The sequence below is a fragment of the Cetorhinus maximus genome, chromosome 6, assembly GCF_964194155.1.
Source record: "Cetorhinus maximus chromosome 6, sCetMax3.hap1.1, whole genome shotgun sequence".
Taxonomy (NCBI): domain Eukaryota; kingdom Metazoa; phylum Chordata; class Chondrichthyes; order Lamniformes; family Cetorhinidae; genus Cetorhinus; species Cetorhinus maximus.
Window position 1 is genome coordinate 84,419,513 of NC_135884.1, and position 26,694 is coordinate 84,446,206.

General features: G+C 43.0%; 1 protein-coding gene across 3 annotated transcripts in view; it reads left to right on the forward strand.

Moving 5' to 3' along the window:
- The first annotated feature begins 23,670 nt into the window (after positions 1-23,670).
- Positions 23,671-26,694, forward strand: part of il34 (interleukin 34) — a 50,004-nt gene continuing 46,980 nt past the window's right edge. For 2 of the 3 annotated variants that reach the window (XM_078543947.1, XM_078543949.1), the window contains exon 1: positions 23,671-23,757. The gene's annotated coding sequence lies outside the window, so the exon portion shown is untranslated. Of the gene's footprint in view, positions 23,758-23,782; positions 23,911-26,694 lie in introns of those variants that run through there. The other variant, XM_078543948.1, reaches the window with a different exon arrangement.

Genomic DNA, 26,694 nt, shown 5'->3' on the forward strand with positions numbered 1-26,694 from the left:
TTAACTGTAAGTCCAGAGCTGGAGGTGGTTGTGGGAGCAGGCAAAGATTTAGTGCTCTGCCTTCTGTTACAATAAACAATCAGTTTGTTCTTACGTCGGTCTCTCTCCGTTATTGATAGAGAGCATCAACTAACAAGTGTATATGAAGGTGTGCAATTCGAGTTTACTTGACTAGCGAACTCATAGACTCGACATAAAACTGGTGATGAGGATGAAAATAGCAAAATTGCAAGACTCCTGAGTGAGAACCCACAAGACGGGTGAGCAAAACATTAGAAAGAGAATATGTACTTTTGTTGTAAAATCGACGGCAATCAGGGCAGAAAGCAGTGCTGCAGTCTTAACTTTGAGAAAGAGAAAAAACCCTGCAGAATCGCGATCACAGAGATCCCGCCAAAACTTGAAAAGGGCGTGAAACACGGCAGAGAAACTGACAGCTGCAGAGACAGAATTGGAAAAAAGGTGACTGCTCTTATAGCATCAATATATTTAAAGAGGTACATGCAAGAAAAATGGCTATGGACAGAAAATTATAAGAGACCCCAGAGAGAGGGCAATTCTGCGAAAGGCAAAACACAAATCGATCGAAGGCAGTCATAAAAGCTGCCGGAAGCCAAACACCTGAATTCATCATTAACTGGGAAGCCATCGGAAGTGCAGTCCCCCTGCAGTCGTTCACGATGCCGCAGTATGGGCGTGTCGATCCATTCGACCCCATTTCAGATGACTGGTCTCAGTATGTCAAACGCCTAGTGTTCTTTTTTACCGCTAACGACATCACGGGGTAGGAAAAGAAGAGGGCGATTCTTTTGTCCACATGTGGAAGAAAAATGTACGGGCTGATCCGCAGCCTCCTGTCACATGACACTCCTGACTCGAAGACTTTCGACGAATTAATAAAAATTGTACAAAACTACCTGAGACCAAAGGCCTCAGTCACTATGCAGCGCTTCAAGTTCAATTCAAGGAACAGGATTCCAGAGGAGACAATAGCTATCTATGCTGCCATTTTAAAGGTATTAACTGAACATTACGAATTCAGAACGTCCATTAGTGACATGTTGAGAGACCGGCTGATATGTGGGATTGGAAATGATAGCATTCAAAGGCGTTTGCTAGCCGAAGCTAACCTAGACTTCAGTAAGGCATTAGAATTAGCCACAGCCATGGAGGGTGCAGTTAGAAATTCGGAAACCATAAGAGATGCACAAAATGGCACTGTCCATCTGGTAGGGCGGGACAGACCGACAACAAAAGGTGCAAAAACATTGGACCCCACAGAAAGGCGGGAAACGCTCCCTATGTACACATCGGTAAAACACAGCAGTACTGCAATGAAAACCCACAAATTGAATGAGAGAAATGCACCCAGGCTTCCAGTGGGCGATCGACAATTCAAACAAGTTGAATGCTTTTTCTGCCATCGCTAAGGTCACATAAAGTGGCACTGCAGAGATAGGCTGAGACAGCATTTTAAAGACAAAGGGAGAAATCGTGACATATGTCCCATGGAAGAACCAGAAGAAATAGAATCAGACATCCATTCATTATATAACCAAAAAGTGGGTAGAACCGAGCCAATCAAAGTAATAATTTTCGTCAATGGACAACCCATTAAGATGGAAGTTGACACTAGAGCATCGATGCCTGTCATTGGAGAACATACATTCAGATGCTTGAATAAAGGAACCCATCCTTTAGGATTGGAAGTTTTGGACGCTAAACTGAAAACATACACGGGTGAAGAAATAAGACCGAAAGGGATATGTCAAGGTGCAGTATGAGGAACAGTCTGTAAAATTACCCTTATTTGTAATGTCAGGCAGGGGACCGATTCTTCTCAGAAGGAACTGACTGGGAGAGATAAACCTTGAGGGCCCACAAAGTTCCCAATTGGAAACCAGAAGTGTTACTCAGGAAAAAATGAGTGCGCAAAGACCCAACGGGAGAAGCCCATAGAAGTGGGACAGAGTTCAAGCTGAAGTCAGCATCCTTAGAAAAGAAAAGGAAAGAAAACCTATTAAAGGACTTTCATGCACTACAAAATTCAATCATTTGTGCCACTGAAAAGTATGAAGAAGAAAAGGAAGAGTTAACCTGTCTCTGGCCAAGTTAAGGAATAAGTTAGCTGAGAAGGGGCAATGATATGAGATTCCCCAGGAAGCTATTAATGAGAATAGGAAAGAATTGAAAGAGCTGAAGCAGCAGCTGTGTAAAAGCCCTGAAGTTTTAAAACTAGAAGGCCCTGAGTTCTCAGAAGGGCTGTTGGAAAACCCAACTATTGAGCTCACTCACGTTCAGCTCGCATCTGAGTCTAGTCCAGCCAATTGCAAAATTAAAGAGAAGACAGAGATATGAGTCAGTGCTACCAAGAAAAGGACACGCAGGAAGAAGAAGAGGAATTATTGACAATCCTCAGAAAAAAAAAAAATTTCTCTCTGTGTTGCTTTGTGCTTGTTGCCCTTTATCTGTTTCAGCTAAGTGGGGAGGGGCAGCTGGAGTGAATGTGACCGCACCTGGAAGATGGTGAAATCATCCACTGAGGAACCTAGTGGTCAACTGTCCCATGAAAAGGAGGTCTCGAAAAAACCAGCAGAGGCTGTTGAGCTGCGACACTCAACACATCTGAGAAAGCCTCCTGAGAGACTTGATTTGTAAATAGTTATAACTGTAAATAGTTCATGTTATTAAGTTTGTCAACTGTATTTTTTAAGTAAAGGTGTGGGGGGGGGGGGGGGGGGGATGTGGTAAAGTGGAATACCATGTGCCTTTAAGAGAATGCAAGTGGACTAACTATGTGACAGTACTGACCAATCACTGCGCAGAACGAGCTACTGGTTAACTGTAAGTCTAGAGCTGGAGGTGGTTGTGGGAGCACGCAAGGCTTTAGTGCTCTGCCTTCTGTTGCAATAAACAGTCACAGTTTGTTCTTATGTTGTTCTCTCTCCGTTATTGATAGCGTGAATCAACTACCAAGCGTATATGAAGGTGTGCAACTTGAGTTTACTCGAATAGTGAACTCGTAGACTCAAGACATAAAAACCATATTCACAACCTTCAGCCAGTTTATATAGGTCATTGATAAAGTTGGTTCACCTAGTTTCTGGACCCTTTTATTAAACTTGGTTCTTTCTAATCTCTTGTTACTCCATAAATTAAAATAATTATCAAAAGCTTTAAAGACTTCTTCCAATTTGTCTGATGTTTCATTAGTGCCTTGTCTTGCTATCACAACATCAGCAATTGCTCCAATAGAGTACAACAATGTATTAACTTGTTCAGCCTCTGACTTATTGTTCAATCCAAATGCAATTCTATATCTCAAGAATCTCCTTCTCCACAGTGCTGTGTTTGGTCTGGCCCTTCCATGTGCTCAAACCAGCCTGGCAAGGTGAATTGGGAATCCATTAGCTGTTTTAAGCTCCTAGGAGGTTTGCCTGGATTTTTCTGAACCTCTGTTTCAGTAATGGACTTTACCCATGCTGATCAGGCCTTCACTGATACCCACTGCAATCACTGGCCCTCTTTGATAGTCATTCTTAAACTTAGCAGAATTTTGAAATTAATCACTGGAAGTAATTATTAAGCCCAGTTCACTGCTTTCCTCCCGTTGGAGAATCATTTTGACCAGCCTTTTTTTTTCTCAGTTGCTGCCATGTGGTCATCACGTGTAATGCTGCCGACCTCAGACCATGGCTGCAAGGCATATTGAAACCCACGCTCATTAAAATGGAATTCTCCCAATGCTGCCTGCTTATTGCACAGTTGATTTGAAGCTTTTAATTATTTTTCATGGTTTGCTCGCCCTTCCTCAATCGCCTCCTGGTTCTTTGACTTTGCTGCTGGATTGGAATTTTTCACAGGCCACCACATACTATAGTGTAGCCCTTAGTAAGTTGAACAGTTGATATCTTCTCTGCCTCTCAACCCCCATGTCTTCTATCAAGCTCTTTTGGTGATTTTTAACTGTCTTATCGATGTCTTCAGCTTTGGCGCCTTTTTTCAGATCAGGCTTGCAAACTTTTTTTAAAGTTGAGTTTTGGAAATTTCAGGGTTCTTCACTGCTGCCAGCATGTTGTATGTTGGTTGTAACTGACTAGGGAACAGTTGCGGAAACAGAGATATGTCTGAACAATAACTGGTTTATTGTATGAACGTAATTATTTACAGATATACAAGACTACAGGTATTACTCAGTCTAAATCATGAGCTTTCTTCTTCTAGACATCTAGTCATATGACTCTCTCTTACATCATCATCTGGGTGGTACCATTTCTCCAGTCCCACACATTAACCATTTCAGCTCTGAACACCTTAATACTACAACAACTTATCTTTAACTCAAATAAAAGGTGTTTCTATGGGAACCTACATGGATGCTAGCTATTCCTATTCCTGCCTTTTGTGGGGTGTGTGGAACATTCCTTGTTACAGTCCTACTCGGGCCCCCTCCCTCAGTTGTTTTTTCATTACATTGTTGACTGTATCGATGCTGTTTCCTACCCTCGCCCCAAATTGAAAAACTACATCAACTTTGCTTCCAATTTCCATCCATCTCTCACCTTCACATGATTCATCTCCAACATTTCCCTTCTTTTTCTCAACTTCATTGTCTACATTTCTGGAGATAATCCATTGACAAATATTTATTATATGTCCACTGACCCCCACAACTACCTCAGCTACGCCTCCTCACATCCTGTTTCCTCTAAGGACTCCATTCCATTCTCCCAGTTGTTCTATCTCCATTGCATCTGTTCTGATGATACAACCTTCGAATAAGTATTGTCCCCACAACCATGGTTGACAGGGTCCTTGGTCCTCCCATTTCCCTTATCTTTGCTTTCACCCCTTACCCTCCCTCCCAGAGCCATGATAGGATTCCCCTTGTCCTCATTTTCCACCAAAATTCCCTCCATAAGCAACGGATCATCCTGTTCCATTTTCTTCAGCTCCTGTTGATGTCACCACCACATCTTCCCCTCCCCTCCCTTTTCAGCATTCCAAAGGGATTGTTCCCTTCATGACACTCTGGTCCACTCATCAATCACTCCCAGCATCCCCTGCCTTTCCCATAGCACCTTTTCATGTGAGTATAGGAAATACAATCCTTTTACCTCATCTCTCCTCACCATCCAGGGCCCCAAACACTCCTTCCAGAAGTAGTTCTTTATGTGTACTTCTTCCAATTTAGTCTACTGCTCACAATGCAGTCTGCTCTCCATTGGAGAGACCAAACACAGACTGAGTGACAAGTTTGTGGAACACCTCCATTCAGTCTGCAAGTGTTACCTTGAGCTTCCAGTCACTTGTCATTTTAATTCTCAAGCTGACATCTCTGTCCTTGACCTCTGAAGCTCAATGTAAGCTTGAGGAACAGCATCTCATCTTTCAATTAGGCACTTTAAAGCCTTCTGGGCTCAACTTTAATTTCAACATTTTCAGGCTGTCATCTCTGCTCCCATTTTGTTTCCTAGTCTTTGAAAGTTTCGATTTTAACTAATTTCTTCCTTGTTTCTGCTTCTGGATGGCAACTGTTCATCATTGTGCCATTCGCACCTCCTCTAGATACATCTTTTGTTTTTTATTTAAATTATCCTATTACCACTCCCTTCGGACCTGCACTACCAAGCCTTTTGTCTTTTAATTTCTCCTGCCCTCCACCCTATCACAGACCTTCGCTTTTGTTCTTTTTCCACCCTCCCTGCCTAGAACCTGTTACATTTCTAACTTTTCACAGTTCTGATGAAGGATCGTCAACCTGAAACGTTCACTGATTCCCTTTTAAAAGCTACTGCCAGACCTGCTGAGCGTTTCCAGCATTTTCTGTTTTTATTTCAGATTTCCAGCATCTGCAGTATTTTGCTTTTGTGTAAGTGTTAAGGGGCATCTTAAAGGAGGAGAGCGGTGAAGAGGGAATTTCAGAATTTAGGGCTTAGATAGCTGAAAGCACAGCTGCCATTGGTGGTGTAATTCAAATTGGGGATGTACAAGAGGCCAGAATTAGAGCAATACAAATATTGCGAAGGATTGTGGTGCTAGAGGAGATTACCAAGGTAGGGAAGAGTAAGGCAATGGAGGGATCTGATGACAAGAATGTGAATTTTAACATTGACATGATGGGTTGAAACACCAAGAGTTGATAATTTAACAACTAGGTAGTGAGGAGTACAAGGAAGATTTCCCATCAGAACACTTCGCGTGCACATCTTGGGAATTGTAAACTCCCAGCTCTATTAATCTTAATGGATCAAAAATTCCCAGCTGCAGTTTCTGCTGGGACCACCAAAGTGGAAAATATCCTTAAATTATGCAGGAATTGTTGAAGCAAAAGGCAGTTGAGATTTAGATTAGGTTACTGGGGAAGGGTTTGGAACTAGACAGTATAAATGGATTCAAGAGACAATTTAATTTGTTTCTGTAAAGAGGGATTTAGGAATATGGTAAAAGGGCAATGCTTGTCCAAACTTCTTCATCCGCACTACACTAGTCTCGCTACCAATGCCCTGCCCTTGTTAACCTCCAGTATCTCTGTTTCTCTGTCCCAAGAGCATCCTTATTTACAGGTCCCTCCATGGCCTCACCTCACCTCTGACTTTGTAACATCTTCCAATACATTCTGACCCATTATCCTTTAGTTTTCTAACTAAATCTGTGCAAACCCTCTCCGTCCCTCCCACTCAACTATCAGTAGAGCAGTCAGGATGTTTCAGCCCACCCTCTGAGACTCTTTTCCTAGACCCCTTGACCTTTCTGCCTCTCTCTGCACCTTTAACCTCTCCTTAGGACCTTTCTTTTTTGAAATGCTTTCAGTCACCTTTCTTAACTCTTTTTCCATCAAGCTTTGCTTTTTGTGAATATGAAATAAACATTCTTCTAGGGGGTGGGGTTCGTCTACTAAAAAGGATGAAGGTAGGCTTGATTTCTTTTCTTCCTCCTTGAGATTATTACACTTGGCATGATCTGCCTTTCATTAACTCACTGGGACAGATTTATTTTCTCTACTTTTCTTGAGTGCTTTTCAGTTGTTTGCTTTGTAACAGACTCCACTTTGTCTGCTGGTCTAGATGTCTTGCAGATTTTGGACATGATCCATATTTGGCAGGATTTTATTTGCAACCTTTGTTAAAAATAAAAACTGAGAGGACAATCCATTTCGCAATGATGTAGAACTCCCGATCTATCAATCAAATGGAAGCTCGGCCTTCCTTCTCTCTCAAGATGAAAAGGAAAGGAACAACATATAAACGAGAGAGAGATTCAAACCTCAATGGAGAAATAGCACTGTCCAGACTACTCCTGAAGGGTGGGGTACAACATTGTCAAACGTGCTGCTGTTCCAGCGCAGGTTCTTAACCTCAGCATAGCCCACAAGCAGCACTGTTATATAAATACCGCACACAAACCAATTGTACCACTGGAGCCACACAAGCCAAGTATAGAGGCCGTGGTAATCTCACACCAGCTGAGATTGACAGGACATATCATCAGAATGCCCAATGCAAGGCTGCCCAAGCAGATGTTCTATTCAGAGCTACACCAGGGAGTCCATTCATGTGGGGGGGCCAATGGAAATATTTCAAAGACACTCTCAAAGCTCTACTAACATCAACACCTGGGAAGCAAATGCCCAATCACGAACAAAACGTCAATATGTCATCAAAAATGGTGTCAACATTTTCCAATCAACAACGGCAGTCACTGAGAGATAACAGTGAGAGAGATGGAAAGAGGGCAGCTGCTCCAGCCGACAATCCATCATCATCTCTACCAGCTGACAACCAATCTTAAGGTTAAGAAAGGGATCATAAGCCATCTGCGAACCCAAGCCAGCACTGACATGTCACTTAAATCCAGCAATTCACAAGAAAGAATCATCCTCGACACGAGGGATTGCTGGTGATAATGATGTCTACCTGATCAAATGGATGTTTAGATCCCAGAATGCTATTCAAAGATCAGGACGAGCTCTCCTGATACCCTGGCCAACTCTTTACCAAACCTGAGAAAAATAAATTCTCATTGCTGTCCATTTAACCCATCAGTGGTCCAGGGTCAATGTTGAGGACTCCCATTGCGACACCCTCCCATCTGTATATCCCGTATACCCCCACCTAATGGTGAGACAGGTCATACCTAGGAATGGTGATGGAAGAGTCAGGGATATTGGTTTGCACGGTATGATTTTGATTATGACTATGTCAGGCTACTGCCTGACTAGTCTGTGGAAAAGCTCTCCCAATTTGGGCGCCACTCCTCAGATGTTAGTGAGGACTTTGCAGGGTCTGGCTGTATCAAGTCCTGATTCAATGTCTGTAATGTAGCCGGGTTGTCTGTCCATGCTTATTACTGTATTCTTTAAATTAGTTTGATACAACTGAAAGGTCTTCCTGTACGTTACTTTGGGCTGGGGAGGGGCTAATTTTATTGGGTGGGTTGGGACTAATGCGACTTTTAGGTCAGAGCGGATAAGGGTCATGGGGGTCCTTCCCCAAATGACTCCAGTGAACCAGTTGTTTTTTTACATCAATCCGACAGCTTCATGGTCACTTTTATTGATACCAACCTTTTATAGTCAATATTTTTCAAAAACCGAGTTCAAGTTCACAGCTGTCTTGGTGGGATTTGAATTCCTATTTTCAGGATCATTGGTCCAGGCTTCTAGGTTACTAATTCAGTCACAAAATAACTGAACTTAGAATTACCAACTGTCAAGAATTATCCTAGAGGCTCTGAGATGTAATAATTAGTACCCTACTGCAAGTGACTTAGGAAAAAGTAGTAGGAATATTAAAAAAAAAATTGTGGTCTAAAATTGGTCCATGCCACTTTTTGGTTACAGAGTTGCAATTTGGGACCTCTCCACGCCCATTGCCGTGGAGGTAGGCAGCAGGCAAATTTAGTGCTGCTTCTGCATTTAAATGATTGAAGGGTGCAGCACAGCACAACCCATGCTGCTGGCTGGCTGCACTTACAACATGTGGCCCTGCAGCGTCTGAAGCTATAGCCCATGTTACAGGCAGCTTTCAGTTCTTAAAGGCAGACTGTCCCTCCTAAAGAGGAGCGGCACTAGATTTCAGAAGGCTGGTGCAGACTGATACTGGAGCAAATCTACACAAGGAAAATGGGCCAGGTGAGGGCCTGGGTTCCCAGGTGCGTCACTGAAGGCATTAGTGACTGAGAGGTTGAGAGACTGTGAGAGGCTGTGGGGGCCAGGGCTGGGGGAAGGTGAAAAGGAAGCCCTCAAGGCAGACATAACGAAGGGATTAGGAGCTGGTGGCAAGGGAAGTCAATGCCAGGATGCTGCCCATGAGGTTCTGGATGGAGTGCCAGAATAAGTTTAATGAGCTCATATGTAAAATCAAGGTCAGTGACTGCAGCTTCATATCACCTCTGATACCCACCGACCAATCATTACTGTGCACCGCTAAAAAGCACCACACCCCTTTCACTCACCCAGTAGCACTCAATAACATTCAGGACTCGTGCCTAACATTTACATACTCCACCTCACCCTCATACACCTTTCAATGATGCCAGCCTCACACCCACCTCTCACTGCCTTCCACATATCTCCATCTACTTGGCAACGGCAGAGATTTCATCTAAACACAATGCAAGACAATCATTCACAGTCTGCCCTCTCAGGTCAGGTCAAGGTCACCCTTAACGGAAGGGAGCAGCAGAGAATTGGTGGGGGCTGGCATGGCTCCATTCATTCAGCCTAATGGAGGAGATGGCTTAGCATCATGGGGCTGGCTGTGACAGAGCTTGGGGCATTTGTGGCACCTTATACCCTTCTCAACTACCTCCTGACCTTCATGCTGCTATTTGACATGAAGTACAAGATGCAGATGGTGTGACCATGGACTTCCTGAGTTCCTCTCCAGCCCCTGCACCTCAACCTTACGCTTTCAGATACCCAAGAACTGCTGCCTGGCCAGTTGCAGAAGATTCAGGAGGGAGAGAGAGCAACCTACACCAGTGATGAGGAAGCACCATCGCTTCAGTTGACACCCGCAGTCATCAGTTGAGATACTGCCATTGTGTGTAACTTAGAGACTAGTATAGTCGGGATCTGCACACGTTGAGTCATCGGGTGCGAGTGGGCTGCAGCCAGGCAAGGGGTAAAAGATAGATCATGTGCCAGATCATGAGTGAGCAAGGTCGCAGACGTGGGGTGGCACAGGGAAGAGCACACACTGAGGTGCTGGGTGCATTGGCAGGCGTGACAAACAGCCTCCTGTCATTGTGAAGGAGCATGGAGGAGTACTCCAACATATCATAGGGCATTGCACAGAGCTTTCCAATATTGAAGTAGTAGCTAACTCCATGACAGCACTAGCAGACGTACCTGTGGTGCAGCATCTGATGGCGGCTGTTTCAGCTTCCACTGCAGCACAGGCAGAAACCACCCAACATGTCAGTGCTGCAGTGGAAGCTCAGGCTGTGGTCATGAGACCTCTGCTGGTTGCCATGCAGACTCAGACTGCTGCCATCATCGCTGTGGATCCCAGTGATCAAAGTAGATAACTAGGATTGCTGAGGTCCTGCCCCTTGAGAGTGGCAGAGGCTCCACAGAGCACAAACTGCTGACCTCTCCCAGGATGACAACATTCCTGCTCCCACCACTCCCAGTGCCCCTGTCAACCAGTCTAGTCTTGCCCTGTTGTGGGGTGTTGGTTACAATTTGGTAGGTCTGAAGAGGTCTTCGTAGTCATACATAGGTTAACTGTAAGTCTTTACTGACTCTTACAGCTATTTACAAACATACAGTAAAGGGTACAAGCCAGGAGTTGTCTCCATGCTTAGGACTGAACGCAGCTCTGTCCAACATTGCACTGGGTCATGTATTCTCTTACATCACTGTGTGGGCGGTACAATACTCAGTCCCACATTAACCCTATACGTGTCACACCCTTATACTACACCTTCCCCAAGTCTTTATCCAATGTATTTAGTGTTATACTAGTTTATTTCATGTCTTACATTGTTATTATTACATTCTCAGTTTAGCTACATTATCACTACCCAAGCTCCTCCCTTCAAGTCTTGAATTCAAAGGTTCAGGCAGCCTGGAGACTTATAACCCTTCCATATCTCATTCACACTTCTGTCGAAGGAGTGGTTGGCTCTGTCGTTGCTAGTTCTTTCTGTTGGTTTGGAGGTTGAGCTGGCATCTGGGTACCTTTTTGTCCTTATCTTCCATTCCTTTGTGTTGAAAAACACTTGGTCAGTTCGGCTGTTGCGCTGATCGATGTTGATTACTCTAACTCGTTTCTTGCGGGGTGGATGAACAATGTGTTCATCTCCTTGTCGCTTCTTTCACTTTTTCTGTTGTCGTGTGGGTCATCTTGATATCCTCTGTGGCTGAGGAAGAGCATGCCCGTGATGAGAACGAGGTTTTATGGTACAGTCACCTCTGCATCTCGCTTTTGGCAATGGATGGCTGCTACCAGGTTCCTGCAACTTTTATGGCTTTGGCATGCTGGCTGGTAGTTGCAGTGTATGTTCGGTAATTGCAGTGTTGACCTGCTGTACTGTTGTCGGAGCCTGAGGTTGAGGTTCATCGGACGGCTGGTCACTCTATTTTACATCCTCCACTGGCAGTGTCGTGGTTACCTCCTGGGTGGTTGGCTCGTCTGACCATTGAATGTTTTCTGGAATCTGTAATGAGAATGGATAAACAAACAGTAAAAGCAGTTCAGAGCTGAAGTCCCAGTCAGGATACTCTTTTTTAAAAACAAAAATAAAAACAAAAAACTGCGGATGCTGGAAATCCAAAACAAAAACAGAATTACCTGGAAAAACTCAGCAGGCTGGCAGCATCGGCGGAGAAGAACAAAGTTGACGTTTCGAGTCCTCATGACCCTTCAACAGAACTAAGTAAAAATAAGAGAGGGGTGAAATATAAGCTGGTTTAAGGTGGTGGGGAGGGGAGAAGTGGTGGGGGTGGGGGTGGCTGTAGGGACAAGCAAGCAGTGATAGAAGCAGATAATCAAAAGATGACACAGACAAAAGAACAAAGAGGTGTTGAAGGTGGTGATATTATCTAAAAGAATGTGCTAATTAAGAATGGATGGCAGGACACGCAAAGTACAGCTCTAGTGGGGGTGGGGTGAAATAAGACTAAAAGGGCATAAAAGGTATAGATTTAAAATAATGGAAATAGCTGGGGAAAGAAAAATCTATATAAATTATTGGAAAAAACAAAAGGGAGGGGGAAGAAACGGAAAGGGGGTGGGGATGGAAGAGGGAGTTCAAGATCTAAAGTTATTGAATTCAATATTCAGTCCGGAAGGCTGTAAAGTGCCTAGTCGGAAGATGAGGTGCTGTTTCTCCAGTTTGCTTTGAGCTTCACTGGAACAATGCAGCAAGCCTCTTTTTTGTTTGAGTACTCAGGAACTTGCAGCTCCATATAATTAATGACAATGGTTATCTTGACACCTTTTGAGGGGATCCAGAGCTACACAGGCATTTCTGCTCAAAAGAAAGGCTGGTTACGGATGACAGGCGTCAGCTTGAAGGTTTGTTTGCTGCCATACCTTAGTTGTTCGAGAATCATTCCTAAGATTGGAAGTCGGGATTCCTCTGCGTCCATAGAGGCCTATGTCTGTTCTTCGAAGTTAGAGGTATTTTAGCCACGGTTCTTTGTCTGACAGGATTGTTACACTGGCTTCTGTGTCTAATTTAAAATTTGTTAAATGGCCATTGACTGAAATGTCCGCATTCCAAAATGAGAAACCACGATCTTTGACCTCACCCAAGAAGCATGGCTGTGTCTTCCAAGCTTGCAGTCTTGACCTTGTGGATAATCTTTGGACCTTCTGTGTATTTCAGAGATTTTGCCCTGCACAGTTTGAAGTAGTGTGCTGTTGCACTGTAAGCCGTAGGCTGAAATTGCAGGTCATGGATCTCGCCTCTGGGGGTGCTTTGCTCCACAGCGTCGGCCAGTTCATTTATTGCTTTCATTCATCAATGATCTGACTTAGAGTGTCTCTATGTTTTCGTTGCTTAACTAACTGATCTGTGGCTGGCCTCTGCACCATGGTTTATTTTCTCCCCTTAAAATGTTTCAGTGCTGCTCACACAGTTCTGACTACGAAAGCTATCTGGATTGCCTTTTCCAGAGTTAGATCTTCCTTTGCTTGCAGGAGGTCAGAGAGTGCCACATCTATTATTCCTACCACTATTCTGTCTCTGATGAGTTCTGATTTAAATCTCTGTACTCACAACCCTCTGCCATTTTGTACAGATCATTGATAACTGAATCAACAGGTTCTCCTGGCTATTGGAATCTTTTATTGAATTTATCTCTTTTGAGTATTTTACTGCTTCTTAGATTAAAATAAATATTGAATGATTTTAGTACCTCTTCGAATTTTGTGGATGATTCATTAATTCCCTGTCTTGCAATAATGTTGTCCACAAATGGGCCTACCAAGTAAAGCAACATGTTCACCTGCTCTTCTTCTGACTTTTTATTTAAATGCGAACTGATGCTGTATCTTAAGACCTTTACCTCCAAAGCTCCCATTTTTGTGACTGATCTGGGCCTTGGATTAGTCTGAATTGACTTGGAAATGTGGAATTCTGATCCATGTTCAAAATTTTAAAAGTGTACCTTCTGCTTTGAGAGCTGCCTGAATTTCAAGATGACATCACCGTTCACTAGGAAACAAAAGGATTTCCTGCGCTTTCCCGTTTTGGCGGACTCCGCAACAACAGTGATCAGCTTGAAAATTTTTTTTTAAACAATGGTTGTCTGGATCAGCTGCCTGCTGATTTCTCTTGTTCAGCGTTTTACTTTTTTGACTCGCGAGTCCATCTGCTTGCCTTTTACTGAGTTGAACAATTGCGATGTTCCCAAAATATTTAACTAACTCTTTCTCTTTTCTGATGAGCTCCAACTCAGGATTGAGTTTTAGCGTAGGGTTTCTCTTAAATTGTACTTCTGACTCTGAATTACTTTTAAGATTTCCCAGGACTTGCTGCAGCCTGAATTTTAAAAGACTTAGCTCACCCTGGCAAGTTCTGCTGACTCTGCAGTCTGAAGCTGGACTTCCAAAGTAGATTCAATGGAGTCTTCTGCTGCTATAAGGAATTTTAAATTTCTGCCTTCAGCTTCCAAGCCTTTCTTTGGAGATTTTTTTTTTTTTCCTGGCTATTTTACCTCTGCGCCTCTACTTCTGGAGCTTCTTTTCAGGTCAGAATACTTTTTAAAATTTTTCCACAGTCTTCCAGCATTTTGGTTTGTCTCTGCATTTCAGTGGGGTTTTGGGTTTTTTCCACAAGCTGCCACAATGTTCTAGGGTGTTGGTTACAGTTTGGAAGGTCTGAAGAAGTCTTCATAGTTATAAGTAAGTTAACTGTAAGTCTTTATTGACTCTTAGAACTATTTACAATATACAGTAAAGATTACAAAAGCTAGGAGCTGTCTCCATGCTTAGGTCTGCTTGAGGCTCTGTCCACCATTACACTGACCCCTAGGTGCAGGTCATGTGTTCTCTTACATCACTGTGTGGGCAGTACTATACTCAGTCCCACATTAACCCTATATGTGCCAGACCCTTATACTACAACTGCCACCTATGCTGAGGTGATGTAGTCCGAAGCAGGATCCTCTGGACCCAGAGCTGCTCTAGGTCTTCCTCCAAGTCCACCTGGGGTCACACTAATGAAAGTCAGCAACCCTCCACCAGCCATGCTGTAGCCACTAGGGTAGCAATATGTAGGACAGGCAGCGTCAGCAAGAAGACAGGCACTAAGAAATTGCACAACATTGAATAATTAATTCTTGTTTGTATGATTGGATGTGTCGTTCAATAAAGATATAAATGAGAAGACCTTTGTTGGCGGGTTTATTGGAAGATGGTAGCCAAGGAGGTGATGTGATGGGATGTCTCAGATGGATGTAACACTGGGGAATGGTGGGTCCAAGGTAGTCATGGGAAATGGTTTTACTGAACACAGATTTGAGAACGTGCTCTCTGACAGCATGTCTAGAGTGATGGGAGGCCTCCTGCCTCCTCCTCTTGAATGGCTGCACCTTCATAACAGGGATAATGTGGAGAACGCAGACCACCATGAGCTTCAAGGCCCATTCTGGTGCATACAGTAGGGCTTCCCCCAGTGGTCAACACAACTGAACCAATGTTTCAGCAATGCTCAACGATTTTTTGTGTGATTTTCATTGTACACATAATTTCCACGCATTGTGGGATAATATAGGGAAGATCAGCAGCAATTTGGTGTCTGGCCTTTTGAATAACAACAGTGCTGGGTCCCTCTTGCAGCTGAACACAGGTTCTTTAGTGAGTGACCAGTGAATGGACCTCCAATTGCACACACAGAGTGACAAATCAGCTGGTAGGTTTGAGTGACATCATGGCGGCACCAGTTCAGGGACAATTTATACAGTCCTATGTATTTTGATACTTTTAGTAACGGTTTTGCCTGCAGTTTTTAAAATTTATTTTTGTTCACGGAATGTGGGTGTCACTGGAAAGGCCAGCATTTGTTACCCATTCCTAATTGCCCTTGAGAAGGCGGTGGTGGGCCGCATTCTTTAACCACAGCAGTCCATGTGGTGTAGGCATACCCGCAGCGCTGTTCGGAAGGGAGTTCCAGGATTTTGACCCAGCAATTTTGATCTCAGCCCCTTTGAAAATCCAGGCAGGCCTCTGATCAGGTATTTTCCCGATAATTACAAGCCTGGGCTAGGCTGCAACAAATGTCCTTTGACTGTGAAGAATTTTCAGATGTCCTGAGACTGTGAAAGGTGTAACATAAATCCAAGTGCTTTTCTATTACCTCACAACATCTGTGCACCCTAAGTGTGAGCCGTTTTCTGAATTTCCCATTATTGGTGGGGTTTGAATCTTCTGTGGGGTCGGGAGGGTGGTGGTTTAAGAGTTTCTTTTGCTATTTTTTCTTCAGGTGTTGAAAGAAGCCGTAGATTGAATCCGCAAAGCTTTTATTTCAAGCGAGCAATGCCATTTCTATAAATGTTTTAACAGCTGTGCTTCCCTCAGATAAACAAGCAACAGTGAGAGGCACCTTCTGCTAACTTCACCACCTTGTTATTGTGAGGCTTTTTTTGTTGAGGGCAGTAGATTGGTCCTAACATTCTGCAAGGATTCTCCCTTTTTCCTGCTGTGACTCCCATGTGAGACAGGTGTAAACTCCCTGAGAAACAGTGAAGCAATGGACTGTCAGCCCCCAGGTGCAGTTTTTCTGGGGTCCTATGATGTTAAGGCCAGAGATCAATTATAGCCCACAAACTGCAGATAATACTGATTTATCAATGTTGAAAGTCCCTTTTTTGAACTTATTTTGAGGGTTAAAGAATTGTGTTTATACATATATGAAAGCTTGTAAACTAGCGGAAATTTGGAAATTTCATGAAGTCAATTTTGTCTGTCAATGGAAATTTGTTTTTTTCAGGATTGTACACTGGCAAAATCTGTTAGTTCATTATAGGGTAAAGTTTTTGTTTGAGTACTGCTAACGCATCAGTTTGCACGTTTTTTTTTCATGGGATGTGGGTGTCGCTGGCAAGGCCAGCATTTGTTGTCCTTCTGTAATTACCCTTGAACTGAGCTTGTTAGGCCACTTCAGAGGGCAGTTAAGAGTCAGCCACATTGCTATGGGTCTGGAGTCACATGCAGGTCAGACAGATTTCCTTTGCTGAGGACATCAGTGAACCAGATGGGTTTTTACAACAATCGATGATGGCTGACATGGTCAACATTAATGAGACTACCTTTATATTCCAGATTTTATTAACTAAATTTAAATTTCACCAGCTGCCATGATGGGATTTGAACCCTTGTGCCAGAGCATGAGCCTAGGCCCGGGACGTTAACACTACGTCACCGTTTCCTCCTGAAAGTGCATGTTCAGCTGTTAATTTTTAAAAAAATTTGCGATGTCAGCATCACTGACAAGGCCAGCATTTATTGCCCATCCCTAACTGACCTTGAGAAGGTGGTGGTGAGCCGCCTTCTTGAGCCGCTGCAGTCCATGTGTTGTAGATAAACCCACAGTGCTGTTAGGGAGGAAATTCCAAGATTTTGACCTAGTGACGAATAAGGAAAGGGGGCGGAATATATCAGGATGATGAATAAATGAAGAGAGACTTGGAGGTGATGGTGTTCCTATGTACTTGCAGTCCTATCCTTCTAGGTGCTAGATGTACTGGCTTTTTGGAGATTTACCATCTATTCACTTGAAGAAGCAGAAAACTGACACTTACATGCTGTAAAGTTGGAACATAAAGATTGAAACTGGCTTACAAAAGGGAAAATAGTAATATGAGATGTCACGGGGCAAGAGAGGCTGCAGGTAAGATAGTGAAGATGGCAGATAGTTGGACAAGTGTTTTGGTAGGGGTTTGAAGCTTGATGGTTCAAGAGGGGCCACGTAAGTTTGCATTCCATTTTGCTGACCTACTTCCCCAAGAGACTAAGAGATCGTACTTCTTCCAAGACTGCTGGACCCCAACCTTCCCCACACTCCAATAATGCTGGAGTCAAGCCCACCACTTATCCAAATTCCAGAATGCAGACTTCTGAAAAAACATTCAGTTTTCACACAGAATCAGGATCATTGCACCAATCAGATAGGAGGATGTGATTGGAAACATTCCAACTTGCTGGAAGTTCGTTCAACTGACGAATGCCTCAGAGGTTTTGAATATGTGCCAGGGGGCTCCCCCTGGAAGCCACTACCTGGAAAATATGTTTTACTCATATCCATGCACACACGGTGATGTGATTTCAGTGTATCACCAGTGTAGCTTCTGCTAAATACACAGCAAAGTGAATATAGGAACAGGAGTAGGCCATTCAGCCCTTCGAGCCTGCTCTGTCATTCAACTAGACGATGGTTGATCTGTATCTCAACTTCACTGCACCCCCCACCCACCCCACCACCCAACCTCTTGCTTCCTATCCCTGGCACCTTATTGAAAAAAAAATCTATTGGTCTCAATCCTGAAAGCTCCAATTGACCCCCAGTATCCACAGCCTTTTGGGGGAGAGAATTCCAGATTTCCACTACCCTTTGTGTGAAAACGTGTTTCCTGATTACACTCAACAACAACTTGCATTTATATGGCACCAATCACAATCACCAGATGTCCCAAAGCGCTTTACAGCCAATGGAGTACATTTGAAGTGTAGTCACTTTAATAATGTAGGAAACACAGCAGCTAACTTGGGCACGCACAGCAAACCTCCACAAACAGCAAAGTAATAATCTGTTTTTTCTGATGTTGATGGAGGAATAATTGGCCACGGCATTGGGGGATAACTCTCCTGCTCTTCTTCGAAACAGTGTCCACCTGAGATGGGACAGATGAGCCGTGGTTTAATGCCTCATAATGTAATAAAGCATCTCAAGGTGATACACAGGAGTGTTAGTAGTCAAAATTTGTTTGATCATAGCAAGCACCAGTCTGGCCTAGTTCTGATTTTAAGGTCATGTGCCCTCGTTTTTAATTCTCCTTTGCCCCCTCATCGAAGTGAACTAGTTTCTTCATATCTTCCCCATCGAATCCTTTTAATCTTTTAAATACTATCAGATCAAGCATCAACTTTTAAAGTCAAGAAAAAAAGGCCACGATTATTCAACTGTTCTCATAAACAATGTACAGAAATGCACACACATACCATTGTCAGGTTGATAACACAAATGAGAACCAGGCTGAATATAAAAAGTTCAGGGGGAAAATGATAAAGAAATAAGAGAGACAAAGAGAGTCTATGAGAAGAGACTGGCAGCCAACATAAAAGGGAATCCAAGCAATTTATATAGGTATATAAATAATACAAGAATAGTAAGAGGAATAGGGCCGATTGAGGGCTCAAAAGGCAATCTATGCATGGAGGCAGAGGGCTCACTGAGGTACTAAAGGAATACTTTGCACCTTTCATTACCAGGGAAGAAAATGCGGCCAAGGTCAAAGTGAAACAGGAGGTAGTTGAGATACTGGATGGGCTAAAAATTTGATAGATGAGGTGTTGGAAAGATTGCCTGTATGTCAAGTTGATAAGTCACCAGGTTTAGTTGAATGTATCCAAGGATACTGAAGGAAGTAAAGGTAGAAACTGCAGCGGCACTGACCATAATCCTCCAATCCTCCTTAGTCTCAGGGATGGTACCAGAGGACTGGAGAATTGCAAATGTTACACTCTTGTTCAAAAAAGGATGTAAAGATAAACCATCAACTACAGGCCGGTTATTTTAACCACGGTGGTCGGAAGCTTTTAGAGATGATAATTTGAGACAAAATTAACAGTCACTCAGAAAAGTGTGGATTAATTAAAGAAATACAGCACATAATAGACATATTCCATACCTTGGCAGCCACCTCTCTCAAAAGACCACCATTGACGAGGAGATCCAACACTGGATCATCCGTACCTGTTGAGCCTTCTACAAACTATGGCAGCATGTATTTGATAACAGAGACCTCCACAAGTCAACAAAGGTGCTAGTATATAGAGCAGTTGTCATCACCACACTCCTGTATTGTACTGAGACCTGGCCTATGTATCAGTGACACATAACAGTGCCAGAGAAATTTCATCAGCAATGCCTCTGCCACATCTTCCATATTCAATGAGATACTGTCGAACAAAAACTAATGTTCTTCTTGAAGCCAGGTCCACCAGCATTCAGGCAAAAGCCCTGCAAAAGCAAGTTTGATGGACTGTTGGTCAGTGTGTTCGGATGGCTGAAAACTGTCTCCCCCTCAAGTCCTGTTTTCTCAACTCTCAAATGGCCAACGTTCCAGGGAAGGACAAAGAAAACACTTCAAAGACATTCTGAAACTCTCCTTGAAGTGCAGCAGCAGTGCAGGAGCTTGCTACCAATTGTTGAGAATGGTGACAACTTGTCCATCAAGCTACTTTATGCTTTGAGTCTCAAAATCTTAATGATGAGGCAGAGCAGCGGCAGAGAAGGAAAGAAAAGGAAAATCCTGCACTCTGGATCCCACTGTGACGTCCTGCCCCACGTGCCCTGTTCAGTCACATGAAGACCCTTGGCAGAAACTCACGAACCAGAGTAGACGTCATCTTCGAAATGATGGACAGCCAATGGCAAATAAGCTTATCAGCAAAGTTGAAGCCCCTTGGAATAAAAGGGACAGTGTCAGCATGGATATGAAGTGACAGGAGACAGAGATAGTGGTGAAAGGTTGTTTTTCAGAGGGAAGTATCCAGTGGGGTTCCCAAGCGGTCAGTACTGGGATCACTGCTTTTCTTAATACATATTAAGAACCTAAACTTAAATGGACAGGGCACAATTTCAAAATTTCCAAAACACAAAACTTTGAAGTATTGTGAACTGTGAGGATAGCGGTAAACCTCAAGAGGACATAGATAGGCTGGTGGCTTGGGTGGACACATGGCAGATGAAATTTAATGCAGAAAAGTGTGAAGTGATACATTTTGGTAGGGAGAACAATGAGAGAAACTATCAAATAATGTGGGTGCAGGGACAGAGAGGCTGCACAAATTGTTGAAGGTAGCAAGGCAGGGCAGGGCAGGTTGAAGAAATAGTTAAAAGGCATACTGGATCCTGGGCTTTATAAATAGAGGGATGAAGTACAAAAGCAGTATGGTGAACATTTACAAAACACTGGTTCAGACTCAACTGGAGTATCGTGTCCAATTGTGTCACTTTAGGAAGAATGTGAAGGAATTGGAAAGCAGGGTGACAACCAGCCCCCCTCCCCCTCATTCTATGGGATTGCCCCTTATCCGAGTCCATTGTCCTGTGTCCTGGGCTGCATGGTGCCGGGATGCTGTTTGTCCCATAATTTGGACCTTTAAACTTCGTACATGCACAGTACCTACTCTCGTCCCATTTGCCAGCAAACTACTCTCCCCAACTCGTATGGACCCACGGGGCTGGCTGTCCCTTCATTTTCTCCGCCAGAGTTGGTAACCCTGTTGCAGAGGTGCAGAATGCATTTATGAGAATGGTTCCCAGAATGAGGGGATCAGTTATGTCGTTAGATTGGAGAAGCTGGTGTTGTTCTCCTTAGAGAAGAAGAGGTTGAGATGAGATCTGATAGATTTGTTCAAAATTATGCAAGGTCTAGACAGAGCAGATAGAAACTGATCTCATTGGCCGAAGGGTCAAGAACCAGACAGCAGTGATTTAAGTGATTGGCAAAAGAATGAAAGGCGACATGAGGAAAACTTATTTTATCGAATGGTTAGTATCTTAACTGCACTGCCTGACAGTGTGATGGAGGCAGGTTCAATTGTGGTTTTCAAAATGGAATTGGACAAATGCTTGGAGAGCTAAGATTTGCAGAGCTCCAGGGAAAGGGCCAGGGAACAGAACTAGCTAAATTGCCCTTGTAGAGAGCCAGCAAGGACACAATGGGGTAAATGACTTCCATCTTGACTGTAACCAGCATACTCCAGTGCAGTACTTAATAAGTGCTACACTGTCAGAGGCACTGGCTTTCAGTTGATACATTAAATCGAGGCCCTTTAGTGGAATTAAAAGATCCCCTGGCATTATTTGAAGAGGTGCAAGAGACTCTCTTTGATGTCCAGGTCAATATTTATTCCTTAACCTTCAGAAAAAGCAGATTATCTGATCATCATCTCATTGCTATTTCTGGGGGCTTCCTGCATGTATATTGATTTGTCCATTACAACAGTGACTGTAATTCACAAATACTCCATTAGGTTGCAAAAGACTTCAGAGTGTCCTGAGCTCATGACAGTTTCTCATTACTGAGACCCCTGCTTATTTTTAGGACTATAAGACATAGGAGCAGAAGTAGGCCATTTGGTTCATTGGGTCTGCTCCGCCATTCCATGAGATCCTTAACTCCCCTTTTCTGCCTTTTCCCCATAACCCTTGATTCTCTTACTGATTAAAAATTTGTCTATCTCAGCCTTGAATATACTTAATGACCCAGCCTCTACAGCCCTCTGCGGTAAAAAATTCCACAGATTCACTGCCCGCTGAGAGAAGAAATTCCTCTTCATCTCTGCTTACTCGCCCCCTTACTCTGAGATTATGCCCTCTGGTACTAGACTCTCCCACAAGGGGAAACAACTTCTTAGCATCTACCCTGTCAAGCCCTCTAAGAATCCTATACGTTTCATTAAGGTCGCCTCTCATTCTTCTAAACTCCAATGAGTACAGGCCCTACCTACTCAACTTCTCCTCATAAGAAAATCCCTCCATACCCAGGATCAACCTAGTGAACCTCCTATGGACTGCATCCAATGCCAATTTATCTTTTCTTAGATAAGGGGACCAAAACTATTCACAGTATTATAGGTGTGGTCTAACTAGTGCCTTGTATAGTTTTAGCAAGACTTCCCTATTTTTATACTCTATTCCCTTTGAAATAAAGGCCAACATTCCATTTGCCTTCCCTATTATCTGCTGAACTTGTATGTTAGCTTTTGTGATTCATGCATGAGGACCCTCAAATCCCTCTGTGCTGCAGCTTTCTGCAGTTTTTCTCCATTTAAATAATATTCAGCTCCTCTGTTCTTCCTGCCAAAGTGCATAACCTCACAATTTCCCACATTATATTCCATCTGCCAAGTTTTTTGCCCACTCACTTAACCTGTCTATATCCCTCTGTAGACTCTATGTGTCATCCTCACCACTTGCCTTCCCACCTATTTTTGTGTCATCCGTAAACTTGGCAATAATACATGCACTTCCCTCATCTAGGTCATTAATATCTATTGTAAATAATTGAAACCCCAGCACTGATCCCTGTGGCACTCCACTTGTTATAGGTCGCTATCCTGAAAATGCCCCCCTTGTCACAACTCTTTGTCTTCTATTAGTTAGTCAATCCTTTATCCATGCTAATATACAACCCCAACATCATGGGCTCTTATCTTATTAAGTATCCTTATGTGCAGTAACTTATCAAACGCCTTTTGGAAATCCAAATATATGACATCTACTGGTTCCCCTTTATCTATCCTGCTTGTTACCTCCTCAAAGAATTCTAATAAATTTGTCAGGCGTGATTTCCCCTTCATGAAGCCATGCTGACTCTGCTTGATTATATTATGTACTTCTTAATGCTCTGCTATTACATCCTCTATAATAGACTAACATTTTCCCAACGACGGATGTTAAGCTAACTGGCCTATAGTTACCTGTTTTTTGTTTACCTCCCTCTTTGAATAAGGGCATTACATTAGCAGTTTTCCATCCTCTGGGACTTTTCCAGGATCTATGGATTCTTGGAAGCTTACTACCAGTGCATCCACTATCTGTGTAGCTACTTCCTTTAATATCCTAGGATGCAACCCATCAGATCCAGGGGACTTATTGGTCTTTAGCCCTATTAGTTTCCCTAGTACTTTTTCTCTAGTGATAGTTATTGTATTTATTTCCTCCCCCACCTTCCTTTTGCCCCTTGATTAGTTAGTATTTTAGAGAGAGAGAGATACCTTTGAACTAAACAGATCTGGCAGCCCTGCTTCCGAAATGACGGCATCTTTCTCCCACATGGAGCAGATGGCGCTGGTGGGCAGAGAGGGACACTTCGGCGCAGGCGCAGAGCGCTATCTTGCCCCCTGGACTACAATTCCCGGCGTGCCTTGGGGGTGACGCGTGCCCAGTCGGGTGGTTCCGAAATGCACGTGACCAGGTGTGCAGCGAGCCGGCAGCTCCAGCAGAGCAGATAGTGAGAGCAGCAGGAGGAGCGCTGTCCAGCAACATCTGCAGCTTAAAGGAACAGGCAAAGTAAGTGAATTAAGGACTGTGCACTGGAGTTGCAAAATTGCAACCTAATAAATAACTTTACCTTTTCAAATAACAAGTTCTTTTTAAAGAAAGAGCAATGACCGCATCTTTGGATGGAGCTCCTCTTGAATTGGGTTTTGCAATCTCATTAAGGTAAAAGCGTACAGCGCGATTTTATGATTTAAGCAGTCGGGGCAAGTTTCATGTCAGAGCAATATTAAACCCAGATTCTCGACTAGAGAGAGTTTTCATTCGGGCTGCGCAGGATTTCTTGAGAAAGTGTATTTACTTCTGTCTCCAATCTTGCTTCTTGCGTGTGGGAGGTTTGTTAATTATTGCTGGGGTTCCCTTTTCAGCCTGTGCTGTTTAAGAAGACAGCACCTGAAAGTCTTTGGAAAACGGGAGCGTTGAATTTCCATTTAATGCCTGCTGTTCTAGTGCAACCGTCTAATTGAACAGTCCAACTGTCACTGTGATCTGCTAGCATTTTTTTCCAATTCAGAAATTTCTACTTAAAGTTGCATAAAAATGAAAAGCGCTGTTAATTTTTTGTAGCACGTGGGTTCCAGCGAATAATTCAAATTACAATACAATTTAATGTTAATTAAATTGAATTAAAATGTACTGTTAATATGAAAGAGAGCCGTGTTGGAATGCTTAATTTATCTTTACAGTGTCACTTTCACCGAGTTTCTCAGCCCCATCCTGATCTGAGGTGCGAGTATAATTTACACATCTTGTTTTGGAAACTTTGTTTCTTGACTTCCAAAGTAATGAGGAAGTTTACCTGTATTAAAATTGCTGCAGCGTGGCAATGTTGTGCCTTCAGGCAAATTCTGCCAGGAGCTGCTAGCCTATCCAGCGGCATTGCTTACTAGTGGCAGGATACGGCGCCAGTTAACCAGTTAACCCACAGCGTGTACGATGAGCGGCCAAACGTGTTCAGTTGGATAGCCCTTGGGGTAGCAGTTGGTGTTAAGCTAGGCAAACCACTTGCTTTTTCACAACGCTCCTGTGGATGCCCCAAACTGAGACATGAAACTTTCTTTTCAACCTGACTAGTTAACCCACATATTTTGGATAATAAAATAAATTAACTGAAATAAAGACAGAAATTGCTGGAAAATCTCAGCAGGTCTGGCATCTGTGCAGATAGAAACAAAGTTAATGCTTCAAATCCAATATGACTCTTCAGAACTTTGCTTAACTCTTTACTGGATAGAATAGATGGAGAGAAGCTGTTCCCATTGGCAGAAGGATTGAGAACCAGGGGACACAGATTTAAGGTTAAAAAAGGCAAAAGCGATATGAGAAAAAAACTTCTTTTTACAAGCAAGTGGTTTGGGTCTGGAATGCACTGCCTGAGAGTGTGATGGAGGCAGGTTCAGTCAAGGCATTGAAGAGAGAATTAGATGATTATTTTACGGGGAGAAGACAGGAGAATGGCACTTGGTGAAATGCTCATTCGGAGAGCCAATGCAGACATGATGGGCTGAATGGCCTTCTGTGCTGTAAAAATTCTGAGATTCTGTGATACTGCTTGGTGTGTAGTGAGCCTACAACTGCAATATTGAAAGTAGAGAGTGTAAACTTGAGCATGTTCTAGATTTCTGAAAGATAACACTTTTTGATTTTTATTGCAATAAGGCAATAAAGTTTGTGTCTTGTAATCATATCCCTTGAAAGTTACTGTTGTATTAAGCAGCTTTTTCTCCCTGCGTGATTTGGTCAGTGGTACGTCTTGCCGGCTGGGTCAGAGAGTTGTGAGTTCAAAGCCCATTCCCAGAGACAGGGGAGATGCCCTGGTTACCGTTTATCCTTCAACTGATGTAATTGAAACAGATAGTCTGGTCATTTATCCCTTTTCTGCTTGTGGGGCCTTGCTGCGCGCAAATTGGCTTCCGTGTTTCCTAACAGTAAATAGCGACAGTACTTCAATTTCGAGTTAGCTGTGGCACCCTGAAACCATAAGGTGTTAGATAAAAGCAAAATACTGTGGATGCTGGAAATCTGAAACAAAAAAAATAGCTAGAAAAACTCAGGTCTGACAGCATCTGCGGAGACGAATACAGTTAACTTTTCGAGTCCGTACGACTCTTCATCAGAACTAAGGAAATATAGAAATGAGGTGAAATATAAGCTGGTTGAGGGGGGTGGTACAGGTAGAGCTGGATAGAGGTGTTAGATAAGTACTTTCTAAGGTAATAAATGTAATTAAACATAAGGGTTTTTTTCTAATTCCGTCCAGTTTGTAACTCCTTTAAATAGATTCTTTTGTAGCAATTGCAGAAGTGTTAATAAATATTAATAACGTGTTAATAAATATTAGCACTTACATTGGAATTATCAACAATTCCAATTAAAACGTTTAAACTTCAGCATTCAGTGATGAATTTAGTTTCGGATTCTGCTTTTGAGGTTTAATCTAGATACAGGGCTGGTGCCAAAGGACTGGTGTATTGCAAATGTTGCACCCTTGTTCAAAAAAGGGTGTAAAGACAAGCCCAGTAACTACAGGCCAGTCAGTTTAACCTTGGTGTTGGGAAAGCTTTTAGAAACAATTATCCGGGACAAAATTAAGGAAATCCAGCACGGATTTGTTAAAGGCGAATTGTGTTTAACTAACTCGATTTAAATGTTTTGATGAGATGATACAGAAGGTTGATGTGGTGTATAAGGACTTTCAAAAGGTATTTGATGAAGTGCCACATAACAGGCTTGCCAGAAAAGTTAAAGTCCATGAACTAAAAGGCTTATTGACAGCATGGATGTGAAGTTGGCTGAGTGACAGGAAGTAGAAACTAGTGGTGAACAGTTGTTTCTGTGGAGTGGGCAAAGATTTATAGCGGGGTTTCCTGGGGTCGGTACTAGGACTCCTGCTTTTCTTGATCTACATTAATGATTTGGGTGCATACAGCACAATTTCAAACTTTGCAG